General features: G+C 39.7%; 1 non-coding gene across 1 annotated transcript; it reads right to left on the bottom strand.

Moving 5' to 3' along the window:
- Positions 1–1,203: 1,203 nt before the first annotated feature.
- Trnat-ugu (transfer RNA threonine (anticodon UGU)) lies at positions 1,204–1,278 on the bottom strand. The gene has a single exon. It is a non-coding gene; the product is annotated as a tRNA-Thr (tRNA).
- Between the last annotated feature and the right edge of the window lie 18,020 nt (positions 1,279–19,298).

Genomic DNA, 19,298 nt, shown 5'->3' with positions numbered 1-19,298 from the left:
TCGCGAACGTACAGCGTCTCTGAAAAAAAAATCTAGTGACTATATTCCGGCGTTACGGCCAGGTTCTCATACAAATGAGCAAAAAAGGGTAAATTTGAAATTTTTTTTGAGACAATGAAAATACATTCGAACGATCTGTTTGGGAATTACGAGTGACAATACTATGAGCTTAATTTTAGATTTTCAATAAAAAATGGCGCCCGTAATTATGATTTGATCAAGGGCTTGCGAGACTGGAGTACGCAGAGTGCGTGCAGTGTGGCACCTCAGATGTTACCTGAATTCAAAAATGGGTAACATCAGTTGATACTACATTATTTCTCTGAACTTGAAAATGGATAACATCAGTCGATAATACATAAAATTAATGGGAGCGCATACCTAACCGCAATGAAACAACCTTAAATTTAACGATACAGTGCTAATTCGAACTTTGAGTTCGATTTTGAGGGGTTTGTTTCACTCCTTATGCCTACACAAAAATTAGTTAATATTAACAAATGTCATATTATAGCTATAAGTTCCTAAGAAAAGTGTTTACTTTTAGGGGTCAGAGGTAGAAGTTAAGAGATCGAACCACTTTTAATTTATGCTGCATGCCGTTCTGAGAAAATCGTTACTTGAAAAAAAAAGTGTTCAAAGTTTAGGGAAAACATTTAGTTATATTATTACTTCGATTTGCATGAACTGAGTGTTACACATATATTCTTAATGTCGCTGAAAACGAATCTGAAGTCAGATTTTCAATATTCAAAACAGCTAATCCAATACGGAGGGCAAACGATTATGTTTTGACCAATTTTTACCAAAAATGTATTTTCGTTATTTACGTTTAGTCTGCAATTCAAGGAGTATTTATCAGCCCTTCCTCTACCTCTGATTGTTCCCAGACAGCAACTTCCTGTTCTTCTTGGCAGGAAAAGCCGATCTGTCTAAGCTGGATATGCAGCACTCGGCAGCCTGCACTTGATATTCGTCCGTATTTTCGGTGAGTATGTTTGCATGCATTCTGCAGTATGAATCCTTTTGAGCACGTGCGACACGGGACGAGTTATCATCTACATCTATATGGATACCCTGCAAAACACATTTAAGTGCCTGGCAAAGGGTTCATCGAATCACCTACACAACTGATAATTAATTGAAACCCTCAGCTGCCGACAGGTGTTGTTGATATACTTCGATGGGGACAGCTGAAAAGTGTGCCGCTACTGGGACTCGAACCCAGGATCTCCTGCTTACAAGGCAGACGCTCAATCCATCTGAGCTATCGAGGGCACAAATGAACAGCACGACTGCAGGAATTTATCCCTTGCACGCTTCCCGTGAGACTCACATCCCCAACCGTCCACAATCCGATTACGTAATGTACTTAATAGGTATTTGTCCATCCACTCATTACTGGCTCACACTAAGGTGACGATTCCCGTAAGATTTCCGGTAGCCTGTGCGCATTCGCACAGACGAAGGTCAATGGCTGGGTGACGTTTAACCATAGATATGAAGATAGTAACTGTTCTAGAAAGAACAGGCGCCACTGACGACCGTGCAGCTCTTCTAGAATACATGATAGACCGGCCGATGTGGCCGAGCGGTTGTAGGCACTTCAGTCGGGAGCCACGCGACCGCTACGGTCGCAGGTTCAAATCCTGCCTCGAGCATGGATGTGTGTGATGTCCTTAATTTAGTTACGTTTAAGTCGTTCTAAGTTCTAGGAAACTGATGACCTCAGATGTTAAGTCCCAAAGTGCTCAGAGCCATTTGAACCATCAGTCCGTATGTTTGCACACTACTTACAGTAACTTATGCTAAGGACAACACACACACAACCATGCCCGAGGGAGGACTCGAACCTCCAACGGGGGGAGCCGCGCGAACCGTGACAAGGCGTTGGACACATGGCGGGTACCCCGCGCGGCTCATGGCAGCCGTGACACTGCTTCAAACAATGGACTGTAGAAACTTTTGTAAAGCACGGATTAAAAAAAAAAACCTTTCCGTTCCAGGAGTCTAGACAAGTACACCTTTAAAAAATGCAACTACAAAGAAATTGAATTTTCGAACGGGGCAGGGCTTAAAACTTTGAAGAGTTAAATTTTAATGGCCGTTCTCTTGTATGCAAATAGTTTCACAGTAGAAATTTCTCTAGTTTTATTTATTTATTTATTTTTTGCTGTAGGTAAAGAAGGATAGGATTCTGAGAAGGGGGAAGGGGGGGGGGAATCTCGCCTCTTCCACCTTGGAATTCTCAGTACAGAATTTTTATTCATTACGAGATTCTCAGCCACTTGCAGAAGTGATTTCGCGTGATTCTGCAAAACTTTTCCTTTAGCCAATCGTAGCAACTATAGGATTCCGTTGCTGCTGCATGACATGCCTCGGAACTTAAACTGACCAACTTATTTGCATAAAGAGCTAGCTTATCATCCGCTTCTTTACTTACTTAGACCGTTCATGGTCTGCAAAGCATTTTTTCTTTAATCGTTTTTTTTATGTCTTTTATAAACTGCAACACTTTCTAAACTTTTCTAAACTTAACGCCATTGAAGCATGGTCTTTTGCTGAATGACCAAAAAGCAATGCTGACAGCTGGGGTCCAAGGTTTTTGTTAATCAAGCCGTTTGTATTCTTGTTTGTATAACGCATATTTCTTTATATCTAATTGAGAAGTGAAATACCGGTTTTCGTAGATGCAGATTTAAAATATTTTAATATAACGCAATAAATATTTCATTAAAATTTTCATCCCCTTATGCTCGAAGTTAAAAACCAGTGAAACACGTAGTTTTTAAAAATTGTAACAGATTAGCCGAATACGAATTGTCAGATATGCTTTCATAATGCTTTCATAATGAACCAATTTCAGAAACGTGGAGCCGGATCTGGGGGTGAATTTCCTTCTCTCCGAGACACCCGGCTTCTTCTTCGACTTAGCCGGCAAACAGGCCGAGGACGCCGGGTGGGGACCGAATATGCAGCAGTTTGTGGATGGCGACGTCGTCACTAGCTGTTGCCTTCGTGCGGGCCTCTTGTGTAAAGGGGGAGCCAACCGTGGCCAAGTGAAGGTCTGTATTCCACAGGAACGAGTTAGCATGGCACTCAGATATTTCCACGAGTCGGCGGACGGGGGTCATTTGGGGTTCTTCAAGACCTTGAACCGAGTTCAGGAATACATGTTTTGGCCCAACCTATATCGCGATGGCAGGCGATTTGTTGGCAACTGTGTCCAGTGTAAGCGCGGTAAGCCCGATATGGGGCCGCACAGAGAACTACTACAGTCGCTTAGGGAGCAGTGTCCTCTGGACCGCGACTCAAAGATCGAAACAACGATCGACGGAAACTGGTGCCAGAAACGCACCAGCTCACTCTATTTCATCCCCTTAGGGGTTGAACTTCCAAAAACACCGAAACACGTATTTTCTTATTTGTAGCCTTGAAGTCAAATACCAATTTTCGTAGATGTAGCCTTAAAAATACTTTCATAGTTCTTCCATAATTATTTATCTCAAAATAAAATGTTCATCCACTATTTCACCTCATAGAGGTTAAATTCCCAAAGATACTGGAACACATATTTCTTTATTTCTGACCTAGAAACCAGATACAAATGTTCGTATGCCTAGCTTCAAAATTACCTTAATAGCTACATGATTCAGAAATCCTTTCATGTCCTGTGTCTCCCCCTTAGAGGTGGAATTTTGAAATATGCAGTATAAGCGGTATAAGATCAACACTCTTTCCAAATCTCAAGGTTTATTTTCCTTGGCGGTCTGGACTGTGTGAGTTTCATAGTAATAGTCCTCCACACACACACACACACACACACACACCACTACCAATGCCACCACCACCTCCTGGGGAAATTTCTGCAGACACTCTTGTTCCACTGCAGTCATATTTTGCCGACGACCTACATTTAGCAGCGTGGGAGGGATAGTGTCGTGCAACAGACAGTATACTCAGTAGACAACGAACTGTTCGTTGTGAAATCAGCGACATATTAACCGAGACTGACACAGAAGGTGCTGAAGGTGAAGCACACTAGACTCGTGTCTACCACGGCTTAAAATAGTATCGATTTACTATGAACGGAAGTTCCGAAAAGTGAGCAAGTAATTTTACAGTAAATTCAGTACCGATGGTGAGGATATACAACGAAAAACATTTCTATAAAATTTCAGAAATAATGAAATATTCCACTCAAGTCGCGTGACAGAAAACGCAATGGATATGCTTGCACTTAAGACGGAAGGCCCTACGTGCTTACGCAGGCTTACGACAGATCGCAAAATTCGGCAGTAGGCGTAAGCCAACCTCTTGTGCTGCCATCTGTTATTGATGCCAGGCATCAAGGTCTCAGTAGTACGACCATCCACTGGAGAGTAGTTTGCTTTGTAAGCACTCCGTCTTCAGGCCACGAGTGACCTACTGGGACAGCACCATCCGACCGCCGTGTCATCATCCGTGGAGGATGCGAACAGGAGGGGCGGGGGTCAGCACACTGCTCTCCCGGTCGTTATGTTGGTATTTTTTGACCGGAGCCGCTACTATTGTGCCGAGTAGCTCCTCGATTGGCATCATGAGGCTGAGTGCACCCCGAGAAATGGCAAGAGCGCATGGCGGCCTGGATGATCACCCATCCAAGTGCCTTCAACGCCCGACAACGCACTTAACTTCGGTGATCCCACGTGAACCGATGCAACCTCCGCGGCAAGGCCGTTGCCGCAGATATTTTACAGTAGTTGCTTACGTTTCATAATTATCTAGTTTACGGGGAAAATGTAAAAAAGGCGATTGTCAACGAAGCTACAACTAATCTGAATTTCTGGTTAGTTATCAAGTGGTCTTGTGTGCGAGCCTGAATTTTTCATCCTTTGCGGTGGGAATGATTCAAACCCGTCATGTTCTTCTTATGAAGTGTTCTATTTATTTTGCACACAATGATCGTTTGTAGTTGTCTTGAGTTACTAGGTTGATAAATTTTTGTTTGGCGCACGTATCATAACTGAGATTTGCGCTTAATGGCTGAAGGTGAATTAGCGTAATGAGTAGTAGCGAATGTTACAGTAACATGTTTGTAAATTATTTCAGGTAAATTACGTTAGTCGTGTAATATTATCCGTATACCAGTACAGTATATGGGCCAATTACGTTAGTCATGGAATACTATCCGTATAAGACTATGTCACCTTGGTGTCCCGGAATTTGCTTCAATTTTGGAATCCACGAAAGAACTGGAAATTTTCCTTTACACAGCTTTCCATATAATTTCTATTACAGTGATTCAGTCTTGCCTGTCACTCGACTTTTCTGACTGTGAAATAAATTCTATCGCTCAGGTGCTTATTACCTCTTCGTGTTTCCATTTGCCGATATTGCGCATAAACACATATCTCAAAGTTGCTATGGACATTGATGGAGCGACACACTTTTCTATGGCGACTCTGCAGTTTATAGATAGAAAAACCGATCAGTTAAAACGACATGGGTATTTTAGTTCTGAATAACCGATGTCTTTCAGTATTTGTTTGCTCTCGGTTATAACAAGTATCTTTTCATTTTTTCCTGATAACCACGTAAAAACAGATATATCAATTAGCCACAGATGTCGTAGTAAAATTTTTAGTTTTCAAATAAACCTTTTTAAAAAAAGACGAGTAATTTTTATTCGTAAGATTTCCATAGCACTGAAATACGGCGTTATTACAGAAAAAAATGGGAAAAGTTATGTATGCCACTTTAATAACACTGCTGATAGAAACGAGCAACAAATGGATTGGTCCAACATTGCCGAGACAATACTGTGCCTGTTATACAAGCAGAGCGCGAGACTGGACACAGTTTCTCGCTGTTGTCGAACGTCAGTTGTAACATAGAATGGCACCATCTGGAAGTCTGGAAGTATTTTACGATATGCGGTACGAGTGAAGAACAAAGTTAGATTTGGTCGACTTGCGACATCATACAAGGAAAAAAGTTAAAATTTAACAAATCATTCATAGTTCTGGATAAAAGTAGAAAGTGCCTGATCTGCTGCTGTGTCTACGTAGTATGCCGTTATCTGCTTTTAGCCCTTAAAAACAGAGAAATTAAAACGAAAAAGAGAGTTCTCCTGCCGCAGTTTTCACTCTTTATCGCTGGACTATACGTAATGCCTGCATAGTGCTGTGATAACCGATTACAATATAATTTTTGAGCAGAGCTTCTAAAAACTATAATCAGTAGGATAATATTGCCAGTTTTCTGTAGTATAGAAGCACTCGCCAGCAGCGAAGATCGGACAAAGTTTTATTTGACTATTTAATTTAAAGAAATTAGATTTATATTAATACCGTCAGTTGCTCGCGGGCGTTGATAAATATCAACGTGGACAGTGAAAATGTGTGCCGCGACCGGGACTCGAACCCGGGATCTCTTGCTAAAATGACAGACGCTCTATCCATCTGAGGCACAGAGGACACAGTGTATGGTTCGACTGCAGGGACTATCTCGCGCACGCCTCCTGCGAGACTCACATTCTCACCTTGAATGTCCATACACTACAGTCGTAGAGTCCCACTCCAACACACTCATTCCTCGTGGAAGACATGTCCATATCAATATAAGTATATGGTTCTGGCAATACCAGCCATGACCTTCTTCTGTGAAGATGCACACGTATTCCCCGAACTGGACTTGGTAAGAATGTGTTCCACGAGTAATGAGTGTGTCGGTGTGGGACACTACGAATGTAGTGTGTGGACATGCAAGGTGAGAATGTGAGTCTCGCGGGAGGCGTGCGCGAGATAGTACCTGCAGTCACACTATCGTCTGTGCCCTCGGTGGCTCAGATGGGCAGAGCACCTGCCATGTAAGCAGGAGATCCCGGGTTCGAGTCCCAGACGTGCACACATTGTCACCTGTCGCCGTTGATATATATCGACACACGTGAGCAGCTGACGGTATTAATATAATTCTAATTTCGTTCTGAACGGCTGCAGGTCATCATAAGGGTATTTAATTTGACATTTTGATTCCATTTATCAAGAAACTGAGAAAGTAAAAATTGTTTAATCTTTGTTTGATTTCTACGTTTACTAGAGAAAATAATGTAAATAAAAGACTGAAAATCGGTTATTACAAGAACTGGTATTGTGACGGGCTTTAACAATTAGCTTAAAGAAGGGTTGGGAAACTGATAAGAGCCGAAAACCAGTTATTTCAGCGATAACCAACATTCCCACTGGTGTTCTGAGTGGTAAGATTGACGCACAAGGACAACAAGAACAGTTTCTCAGAAAGGTTACTGGAGCTCTGATGTTCTCAAAATGAACGGGCCAGCCATTGGCGTCTGCGAGGGTGAAGGGGAGGGGGAGGGGAGGAGGTCGGGAGGGGAGGATAGGCAAAAGGGCACTTTCACCCGTCGCCCCTAACCATCCTTGGAATCTGGAGTAAAGAGTTTTTATTCGTTACAGTATACTCATACTCTTCCAGATAAGAATTCTCCACAATACTGCTAAACCTTAGCTTTGGCCAGTTGTAGCGCTTATAGAGTTAGGGTCTTGTAGCTTGATGCACCTCGTAACTGACCAGCTGATTTGTACACAGAGTGCCAGTCTCAGAATCATGCACTCCAGCCCCGACCCGCCTTCCCCCCTCCCCACCACTGGAAATATTTCTGCAGACTCCAGTCTGCCACTGTGCATATATTTTGATAACATCCTGGTTTTAATAGCATCGAAGGAACAGCATTGGGCAGTAAAAGGGTAGACCTAGCACAGAACACACCATTCACAATGAAACGCATCACTTAGTAGATGGTGAAGTACTCTGAAGCTAGCCAGATAGAAACAGAACCTCCTGGCACTGCATCTAACCCAAATTCTAATCTTACACTAATCTCTTGTATGTACCTACCACGCCCTCAAAGAGCCAACGATTTACTATTATCAGAAGTTCCGAAAAATGAGGAAGAAATTGACCCACACTTTTTTGCGTTGTTTATTATTTCGATTACACCATAAAGGGAATGGACTTGTAGCCACAGGTTACACAAGCGATAGATGGTTTAAAATACATAAAAAGAGATGACAATAAGAAACGCTTTTTAAAAACACAATGATGCACGGCTTTTACGATTTTTACAGGAAAAAAATGGATGACAAAATAAAGGTTTTTCAAAAATACGCTGGTAGACAATATTGGGGATTTTTTATCTTTATAGATGACTAGCGGAAAAGCTTGGTGTTGACCAGGCATTTATTTAGAGCTGTGCGTCCACGTCCGTACTATGCAGCGTCTGGCCTTGTCCTGAGTTTTTATGACGTATCTCCCGAAACATTGAAACCTTCCCGTCTAATATTGGATGTACGTTTGCTTGCTGACTGAACGCTGCGTCTCTTAAAATCTTTTAGCTGCTGCTCTGTCAAGACTACCTGCTGATTATTACGACGAAACATAAAATGTGTTGTCGCCGTGGCCCTCAGTCGTTACCTGAAATTATTAAGACTGATTCTTACCTTTAATTATTTATACTGGATCGCCATCTGACTGCTACAGCAAACTGTGGAATGAATATACTTACTTCTCTTTAACATAATTATAAGCTGCTGGTGGAGTTTCATAATACTTTGTGACTGGAATTCTTTAAGTTGAAGTTAATTTAGATTTGATAAAAGCTGAAGCTCAGTTTAGACTTTTCTTTTAAGATAACAATAAATTCCGTAAAGCATTTACGTGAATGATTTTGGGATAGAAAATTCTTAATGCATTTAATCTGGTAGAAGTTAACTATATTCTGAGAACGATCTTGAAAAACAATGACAAGGGGCATAGTTCTTTACAAAAATTCTTAAAAACTAGCATTGCGCTACATATAGCGAGTGGCTGGCGAGCACACCGCTTCTTTCAAAGTGTTAATTCATACCTCGCTTACAGCGACCTCCTCTCATGTCTCGCTAGCTACGACTGCCTCGTCTCACATCTTACTCGCAACTGCTCGCTTCCAACGCTCAATGCTACAAAAGTGCGGTCTCGCCGCCAACAATGGTTTTTGGTGCAGACAATCCCTGCTACCATTACAGATGTATTACTGCGCGCTGTTTCCCGCTCTTTCTCAATAATACACAATGCAATTTAATTAACAAAACAATTTAAATAAGAAACAGTTCAGATAATTACATGCTAAAACAGTTTAAATACGCCTATTACATAATTACATATGCCGCTACTCGGCTTTCTTAAAATTTTACTACGTTGTTGAGTCATATGGACTCAACATAAGTATAAAATTTGATTATAGAAAATAGTTTGAACAAAGTGTATACACAAATGCTGTCATACGAAATGATTTGTCTATCTCTAATAAAGAGAATATGTAAATAGAAAGGGTTTTAGTAGGAATTGTACATCAAGTAAAATTTGGTTCCCTTAAATTTAACAACAAGAATAAGAGTAAATGTGAAAATCAATATACAGATCATATGAAGCAATTGAAAGTTTACATTATGAAACATTTAATTCAAATTGGCATCTCTTAGTACCACAATTAAGGAAGGTACAAAAGGAATTGGATAGCATGGTCAAAGCACTGGCAACTGTCTGTGAATGCACTCAAAAGTCTGTTCCTTTCCCTCACATAGCACAACACCAGGTTTCGCCATGTGGTTCCATCATCGCCTTGCTCCATAGTTTTAGTGTACCCAAACACTAAGTACGTCGTCGAATAGCCTGAGTTGCCGCAGCCACATCAGGATTAAGTTCCATCTCCAATGGTCCATTAAGGTTGGTGGTGTGCATCTTGGTATGCAAACACCTATTGTCGTACATCATACTGTGGTGTGTATCTAGGTATGCAGGCACCAATTGACATACATCGGGCTGTGGTGTGCATCTAGGTATGCAAACACCTCGTCGAGAACATCATTGGTTGAAGTCACGTGTTTCACAATTCACTGATTCTGTGCTCAATAACCATGGGGATGCACAGGAATTAAGGTACGGGTAAAATTGTTTTGGCAATGGGTTCACGGACATTGTTGGTACCATAATTTGACTACCAAATAATTTTCCCTATGACAAAATATGTTGTGTCGTAATTTGTAACAATATGTAGTTTTAATTTAAGAATTCTTCCAGAAAATTATTCCCATATATAAAAGACATAAAAGTTCCTACTTATTCAGTATTTGATAGTATACAGATTTGTTATAGACAAGTACATTATTACTTATTCTGTATTTACATATCTTAGTTTCTTACATCATTAATTATAAATTTTGTTGACAATGCATTTCTTGACTTACTGTCCTAAAATTTTATCTTCCATTCAGGGGTGTAGTCGTCAGTTATGAGTCGTCAAATGTCAGGTCATAATATACAATAAAATTACTGTCATAAAATTATTTAAAGTATTCTTTTGCAGCTGAAAATTAAGGTAAACATTATTCTGGTTAGACATTGTAATGTGTGGTCCCCATCCATAGTGTTGCAATGTGTCACATGCTAGCAAAATTATTTCTTAACATTATACATTTCTTATATACTAACATAACATACACATTCTTCTTCTGCATCTGTGTCAACTCTCTGCATAACCTGTTATAAACATTCAGCATTAATTAACGTCAGCGCACGGCATGACTTATTATAAAACATTCAGTAATAATTATCGTCAGTGCACGGCATGACTTCAATAAACATCTTCTGGTACTTCTCGTCCGCTCCTGGCATGACCTATAAAACATTTTATCATAATATTAACTGCTGCAAAATCACGTCAGCTCCTGGCATGACCTATAAAATTTCTGTAATGACAATTAGCGTCAGCTATCTGCGTGACCTAAAGATTCACATCCTTCTTCTAACTAAAAATACGTTTCATTTTGATGACGTGTGACAACAATGCTGCATTCTGGAATAAAGAGTACATGTTAATGTTACCACTAAAATAATTGATTAATGAACGATCTATATTATCAGTTTAGCTATTGCAAAAATCGACATTTTCTTAAGTAATTATGTCACGTTATAAAAAAAATTTCTTTCATTTATGAGCTCTCAGTGCACAAATTCATACGTCGTGTCGTTGTCTGCATGTTCTCTTTAAGTTAGGAAATGTTTCTCGTGTTTTTATTTGTCTTGGCTGGCGTAGCATCATTAAGTACTGCTGTGTTCTTTAAGGTACGGTGAAATATTAGCGGCCCGCTGCGTGTCGCGGCTTTGTTTGTTACTGAAGCGCGCTGAAACTACCATTGTTGCATACTTACGTGTCACGCCGTCCTTTCGTCAGCTGAAATGCAAAAATTTAAGTCAAGAAATGTTTCACGTTGGATACATGATGATTCCCTAATGATTTCTTCTTACGTAGCGTTTCCACATGCACTACATTAGCGTGTGGAATATTACGAACTCTGTAAGGGCCTGCATACAGAAGTTCGAATTTACGGCATCTGTGCTTACCTTTGTTGGAAAGAAAATGAGTGCGAATCAGTACTTTGTCGCCAATCTCGTACTTCTGTAGTCGACTTACCTGCTTCTGTTGTTTCTTCCGCCGATCTGCAGCTCTTTTAGTGTTTGCTAATGCTGTGTCTATTATTTCACAATGTCGAAGCCTACGCGTCTTAGGAAAAGTAAGTAGTTCGGTAATTTTGTTCGGTGGGTCTTTATTTGTCAGTATTACGGTTGGTGATAGCATTGTAGATTCATTGGGTATTGCATTTATCACTTCTTGAAACTGTAAAATATATTTATCCCATGTTGTATGTCTTTTATGACAATAAGTTCTGCATAACTTCCCGATCTCTTTCATTATTCTTTCTGATGGGTTGGAAGAACTGTGATATCTTGATATGTAAATAGGTGTTATGTTCTTACTTTCTAACATTTTCTTCCATACGTCTGACCTAAACTGCGGACCGTTATCCCAAATAACCTTCTGTACACGTCCTACTACTGATAGAAAATCTCTTACAAACGCTCTTGATACTGTTCTTGCTGTTGCTTTCCTTAGTGGAGAAAATGTTACAAATTTGGATGTTAGTTCTACAGCTACAAAAATATAACTATAACCATTATTTGTTCTGGGGATTGGACCGAAAAGATCCACTGCTGCCATGTGTCTTAACTTGACCGGTATGATGGGATACAATGGTGGAATGTGTGACACTGTTGATGATTTAGCTTTTTGACATATCTTGCATGATGCTATTACTTTTCTTATGTGTTTTTCCATGTTATTAAAGTGGCAATTTTGTCGCAGAATCAGAAAGCATTTCCTCGCTCCGTAGTGTCCATAACTTAGATGTGTATACCATATCAGTTTATTTGCGATCCCTTCCGGAATGCATAAAAGCCAATTATTACCGTCTCGGTATGATCGAATAAAGAGTATATTTTGATGTACAGTGTAATGAAGTCTGACTTTAGCGTTACTTCTGTCTTTCCAAAGCGTTACAATCTCTTTCAGTGTTTCATCTTTCTGCTGTTCTCTCTCTATATCCTGTAATGCTGCTGATATAAAGTTTTCGAAAGCTACTTGTTTAATATACATAATACTATGGTTGTTGTAGCAAAAGGTATTTTCTTTCTCCATGCTTTTATTGTGAATGGACCTCGACAATGCGTCGGCAACAGTATTCTGCGTGCCTGGAATGTGTATAATGGTAAAATCAAACTCTTGTAAGTATAATTTCCAGCGGCTTAATCTATCGTGCGTAAGTTTTGCTGACAATAAAAACTGGATTGCTCGGTGATCGGTATATATTGTTGTATGTCGGCCATATAGAAAATGACGGAATCGCTTAAAAGCGTAAATTACACATAGTGTCTCTAATTCTGTTACAGAATAATTGCGCTCTGCTGGAGAAAGTATCCTGCTTGCAAAAGCAATGTGTTTCACGACTGTCTTATCTTCTTCCTTTATTTCTTGGAAAATATGTACTCCTAGTGCTGTGGTTGAACTATCTGTTGCAACGGAAAAGTTTTGTGTTGGGTCAGGGTGTGATAACAAAGGTGCTTTTAATAATGCTTCTTTCAAGTTCTCGAATTCAGCTTCAACGTCTTCATTCCATGACCAAAGTGTGTTTTTACTTGTAAGCTGGTATAGCAAGGGCGTGTCTAATGCTTTGTAGTGGATAAATTTTCTAAAATAATTGATAAGACCTAAAAAGCTCCGAAGTTCCTTTTTGTTTGTTGGCACGTCGATGTCTTTCAGTGCTTGCAATTTGTCAGGGTCTGGTGCGATACCTGTTTGTGAGATAATGTGCCCTAGAAATTTTATTGACGCTTTACCAAATTCAGATTTACGCAAGTTTATAGTTATACCATTCTGCTCGAATGTATTCAGTAATTGTTGAAGAGTATGATTGTGTTGTTCCCAGTTTTCTGCTGCAATTAAAATGTCATCGACATATGTAGTAATTTTGTTTTTCAGATCTTGTGGTAGAATAGTATTCATGCCTCGTATAAAGGCGGCAGACGAAATCGTTAGTCCAAACGGAAGTTTACAAAATTGATAGCATTCCCCAAAGCAGAGGAATGCCGTATATTTTCGGCAATTTGTGTGTAGTTGGATTTGCCAAAACCCTGATTTGAGGTCGAGTGTAGTATAAATGGAGGTGCCATGAAATTTTTGCAGTAACTCTTCTAACGTCTGTGGTCGGTCGGTTTCTGTAATGATTATTTTATTAACTTGACGTGAATCTAAAACTAAACGTAGTGATCCATCCTTCTTTTCAACAATGTGTAGTGGATTTATATATTGGCTGGCTGCTGGTTCTATTATTCCTTGATCGATCATTGCTCGTAATTCTTTCTTAACTGCTTCTGTGTGTATGTGTGGGATTGGATAATGCTTTGCTTTGAAAGTCTCGTGTGGTTTCACCTGAAATTCGTACATAAATCCTGTCATTGTTCCTGGAACATTGGCAAAAACTGCTTTGTGTTGTACCAGAATATTTTCAAGTTCTGTGCGTTCTGCGTCACATTTTGCTACACTATTGTCTACCTTGCGTGTAATTGTCTCGAACATATTGTACTCCTGTTCCTCTACCAAGTCATTATTAAGTGTGTTCGTGTATAGTGCGATATAACAATCGTTATCTTGAGAATCAGTAATAATCTCGATCCTGTGCATATTTTGTTCTTCGGAGGATACTGTGTTTTGAAATCTTATGATCACTTCCCTGTTTTCCTTTTGTAGTGTGAGGTATGACGATTTGAAGTCAATCTTCGCATCGTACTGAACAAGAAAATTTATTCCTAATATCATGTCTGTTGTTAAATTCGGAACTATCCAACAATCACTGTGGAACGTTTCCCCTGCAAAAACAAATGTTAATTGTGTCTGTCTTTTAACTTCAATGCCTTTTCCTGCAAAAGCTCCCTTGACCTTCGTTCTGTTTAAAGGAAATACTGGGTAATCAATATTGCTATTGCATCTGTTAAATGTGTCTTCGTTAATTACGCACATAGGTGAACCTGAATCAATTATCGCTAAAATATTGTGCGACTGTAAATTTATCTCTATTATTGGGTGATATATTGTTTTCTGTAGGATTGGTTTTTCCTGTAACAATGTGTCTCTCACGTCGTCAAATGTAATGGCATTTTCGGTCGTTATGTTTTCTCTGTGTGATTTCATAGTATCGACATTAAGAGATTCATTGCAGGTTTTCTCTAGTCATAATTCTTCCGATATGTGATTTTCAGCTTGGGAGTTTGGTATGTGTTCTATCAACTGTACAGTTCTGCCGTTTTGATTATTAGCAGTGTCTGGTGGATGAAATCTGATGTCTGGTACATTCATACGGTAACGCAGCTGTTGGGCCCTGTTGTAGTTTCCGTTAAAATTGTCATTGTGGAACGTCCTCGGCGGTCTGTGTTCGTTTTCTTTTCTCCTGTCGTTATAACTGTGACTGTATGGCAGCCCACCTGCACCCCGTAGAAACGTTTGTTTTTGTTCATTTTGCGGTCGACCCGCGTAATGGCCTTCCCCGGTCGCATTATCTGAGCGATGATTCATATGGAAATTTGACCTATTCGGTTGCGTGTTAAGTCTCGGATTCTGTTGCTGTCCTGAATATAAATTTACCGTGTCAGTATAATGTTTTTCATTACTCCTGTTTTCGTTGTCATTTTCGCTGCGAAAGCGTTTACTCGGATTGTTATTACCAAATCGTGTTTGTTCAAAAGTAGCTGAGTTTGTTTGTTTTCCGTTCTGTCGTGAAATATTTTTGTTAACAAATGCGTAGTCTGCCTGGTGTGCTTCTAATAGTTGTAAGATGTCTCTAAAAGCGGATACATTGTCCTTTTGTTGCCCTGTCAGTAATGACACTTTCAAAGCTCTGGGCAGTTTTGAAATGCAAAGCTGTATTAATGCCGATTGACTGTATGGCTCGTTGAGGTACTGGTTCTGTTCCACCATGTACTCGAAAAATTGTGTGATTGTTGGAAAGGTAGAATTTTCAAAGTTTGGCAAACTAAGTAGCCGATCTTTGATGCTGTTTTGTGTAGTGTCAGACCAATATGCTGATAAAAATGCTTCCTCAAATGCTTCTACGGAAAAACATTGTCTAGCAATTGGTCGCATTCGTCGTGCTGGTTCTCCTTCAAGAAAACTGACAATAAATTCTAACTTATGTTGTACTGGCCATGATGGTGGAAGTGCTCCCCTGAACTGTTGGATAAAATCCAACGGATGTATTTGCGCCCTGTCGTTTTTAAATGTTTTAAACTTTCTAACTGAAAGAAAATGTTTGTGATCAAAACTGTCATGTCTGTGTGTGTAAGTGTTGTCGTATTGTCTTGAATATGGATTCGGGTGTCTTTCTTCCTGGGTAAAATCTCTTACTCTCTGAAGTCTACCAACATTATATGTATTATGGATCTGAGGCATTTCGTAACGGTGTGTGTTCTGTTGAAAATGATTATGTGCGGCGGTTTCTTGTGCGTCCGCTATCTCTTGCTGTAGAGAATTTATTTGCTGATGCAATGGATCGTTACGCGATTTTAGATCTGTGATAGTTTGTTGTATATTTGTCAATGGCGTGTTATTACTATTAGAGTTCTGTTGCACTGGGACTGGTGCAGTGTCGTCTGATCTCTCGTCATTGTTAGTATCTAAAAGATCTATTCTTGTAGTGAGTTCATTGATCTTTTCTGTCAGTTCGTTTCGTAATTTACGGTTGCTTTTGGTGACTTTCTTAAAATCTGCCTTTAAATTTTCTGTGTCATGGTTAATTTCTATGTGTTCTATTTTGTCAGTTAGTGTCTGAACGTCCTCTGTTAATTTATCTTTAACATTCTGGATTTCAGTGTCTGTAGAAGTTTTCACATCGATTGTCTGTGTTTGGATTTCTGTAAGCCTGTCTTGTATTTGATTATTTGTTTCTTTGACCGTTTCGATTTCTTCCGAGATCGACTGTATGTGATTGTCTACATATGTTTTGCCCTGGGCAAACACTTTCTTTTTGTCGTCCTGACGCTGTTTAGTGATTGTTTGTAGTAATTCTTTTCGTTCTTTATCCTGCGATCGCACCAGTTTACGGTGACGTATCAAACAGTTTTCTGTGTGATTGTTAAAACGTTCATCAATCTGAGCGTTTCGTTTAGCAAAGTTTTCTGTCATTGTTTCCCGTATACTAACTGCAAATGTTGCTTGGTTATCGGATATTTCTTGAATTTTGTCGCGTAATTCTTGTGTTGATTGTGAACATTTTTCAGCGACTGTTTGAATTTCTACTTTGATTTCGTGTTTTAGATTTTGGTACATGTTGTCTAATTTCTGATCTGTGTGTGCGTGTTCTGCCTTAATTTCGTTTTTTAGATCTTGTGAAATTTTTTCTAATTCTTGTGACCCTCTGTTAAAGTTTTGATTCATGTCTTGTCTCATTTGTAGCAAAAATGCCATTATTGGATCCGTTTCGGATTGACTTCTGTGTGTATTTGTATTCGTTGTTAAAGGCTGTAGATCTGTGTTCATTTGAACATCCTCAGATGATTGTGACTGCGTCACGTTTCCCGTAATTTCGGAATTTTGGTCATGAGAACTGTTGGATCTGCTACGCAGGTTGTGTAGCTGTGTACCGTTTGAATCTAAATCAGTGCTTAATGGAGTCTCTCTGTCTGACTGCATTGTAGTGGTTTCGTTACTGAAACTGTTATGTCTACTATGCGGAATTTGTGACTGTGTACCGTCTGTTGCATTTAATGCCAAATTATCTTGCACTACCGTTTCATTGTCTGTGGGCATTTCTGAAGTTACTTGTTCGTTAAACGCTTCCATATTGTTACAGTTATTAAATGTCTGTTCACCTAACGTTTCAGAATCAGGGTTTTCACACGTATTATTACTGCCTATTCCAGAAAAGAATCTCTCGTCAGTATTTTGTACAGTTTTATCAGTTTGAGAACGAGTAATTATTCTGCGGGACATTGTCTATAATCATCACACGCAACAAAAAGTTTTATCAGTTTGAGAACGAGTAATTATTCTGCGGGACATTGTCTATAATCATCACACGCAACAAAATATATCACTGTTCAAAGCGGATTCAACACTGAACAAACACTTTTCAACGCCGAATCAATAAAGCAAACAGAATTGCCGATGACCTGTGAATAAAAGTTATACACTTTAGTATATGCGTTGCGCCACTTAACAGTAACTTATTCACACTATTATCAAAGTCAGTATATTCATATCCACAGTAGATTCACTAAAATGTCGTACTGAATGGATATCGCCAAGTGAAACCTTCCCGTCTAATATTGGATGTACGTTTGCTTGCTGACTGAACGCTGCGTCTCTTAAAATCTTTTAACTGCTGCTCTGTCAAGACTACCTGCTGATTATTACGACGAAACATAAAATGTGTTGTCGCCGTGGCCCTCAGTCGTTACCTGAAATTATTAAGACTGATTCTTACCTTTAATTATTTATACTGGATCGCCATCTGACTGCTACAGCAAACTGTGGAATGAATATACTTACTTCTCTTTAACATAATTATAAGCTGCTGGTGGAGTTTCATAATACTTTGTGACTGGAATTCTTTAAGTTGAAGTTAATTTAGATTTGATAAAAGCTGAAGCTCAGTTTAGACTTTTCTTTTAAGATAACAATAAATTCCGTAAAGCATTTACGTGAATGATTTTGGGATAGAAAATTCTTAATGCATTTAATCTGGTAGAAGTTAACTATATTCTGAGAACGATCTTGAAAAACAATGACAAGGGGCATAGTTCTTTACAAAAATTCTTAAAAACTAGCATTGCGCTACATATAGCGAGTGGCTGGCGAGCACACCGCTTCTTTCAAAGTGTTAATTCATACCTCGCTTACAGCGACCTCCTCTCATGTCTCGCTAACTACGACTGCCACGTCTCACATCTTACTCGCAACTGCTCGCTTCCAACGCTCAATGCTACAAAAGTGCGGTCTCGCCGCCAACAATGGTTTTTGGTGCAGACAATCCCTGCTACCATTACAGATGTATTACTGCGCGCTGTTTCCCGCTCTTTCTCAATAATACACAATGCAATTTAATTAACAAAACAATTTAAATAAGAAACAGTTCAGATAATTACATGCTAAAACAGTTTAAATACGCCTATTACATAATTACAACATGTGTCGTACAATGATATAATTTTGTAGGTACATTCAGCGTCATATGCGGATACTGTCTGCAAAATTTATTGCGAATATAGTAGCAAAGAAGTAACAAATTTAAATGTCACGAATGCTGTGATGCCCACACACTTGGGTGTAACTAATGTACACGGGATGCTTGGCACGATCATTATGGCTACCATCACCTGTGGTCGTAATTGGACCAGCTGTGTCGACGTAGTGAAAATATAAATGTGCATAACATGGTAAACGTCCATTCTTCCCAGCCATCAGACCTGAACTACGATCAAAAATATCATAAAAAGTGGTAGGGGCAATGGCCTTGCCGCAGTGGATACACCGGTTCCCGTCAGATAACTGAAGTTTAGCACTTTCGGGCGTGGTCGGCACTTGGATGGGTGACCATATGGGCCGCTATGCGCTGTTGGCATTTTTCGGGTTGCACTCAGCCTTCCGATGCCAATTGAGGAACTACTCGTCCGAATAGTAGCGGCTCCAGTCAAAGGAAACTACCACAACGAGTGGGAGAGCCAGCTCCTCCTCCACCCTCAGTGAGAATGACGTGGCGGTCGGATGGTCCTGATTGGCCACTTGTGACCTGAACACGGAGTGCTTTTTTTAAAGTAGTATTCCCTACATAAAACTGACGGTCTAGGCTCAGGGACTGTCCACGGTAAATGCTGCA

Source organism: Schistocerca gregaria, unplaced genomic scaffold, assembly GCF_023897955.1.
Source record: "Schistocerca gregaria isolate iqSchGreg1 unplaced genomic scaffold, iqSchGreg1.2 ptg000405l, whole genome shotgun sequence".
Classification (NCBI taxonomy): domain Eukaryota; kingdom Metazoa; phylum Arthropoda; class Insecta; order Orthoptera; family Acrididae; genus Schistocerca; species Schistocerca gregaria.
This window is presented reverse-complemented; position numbering and strand designations above follow the sequence as displayed.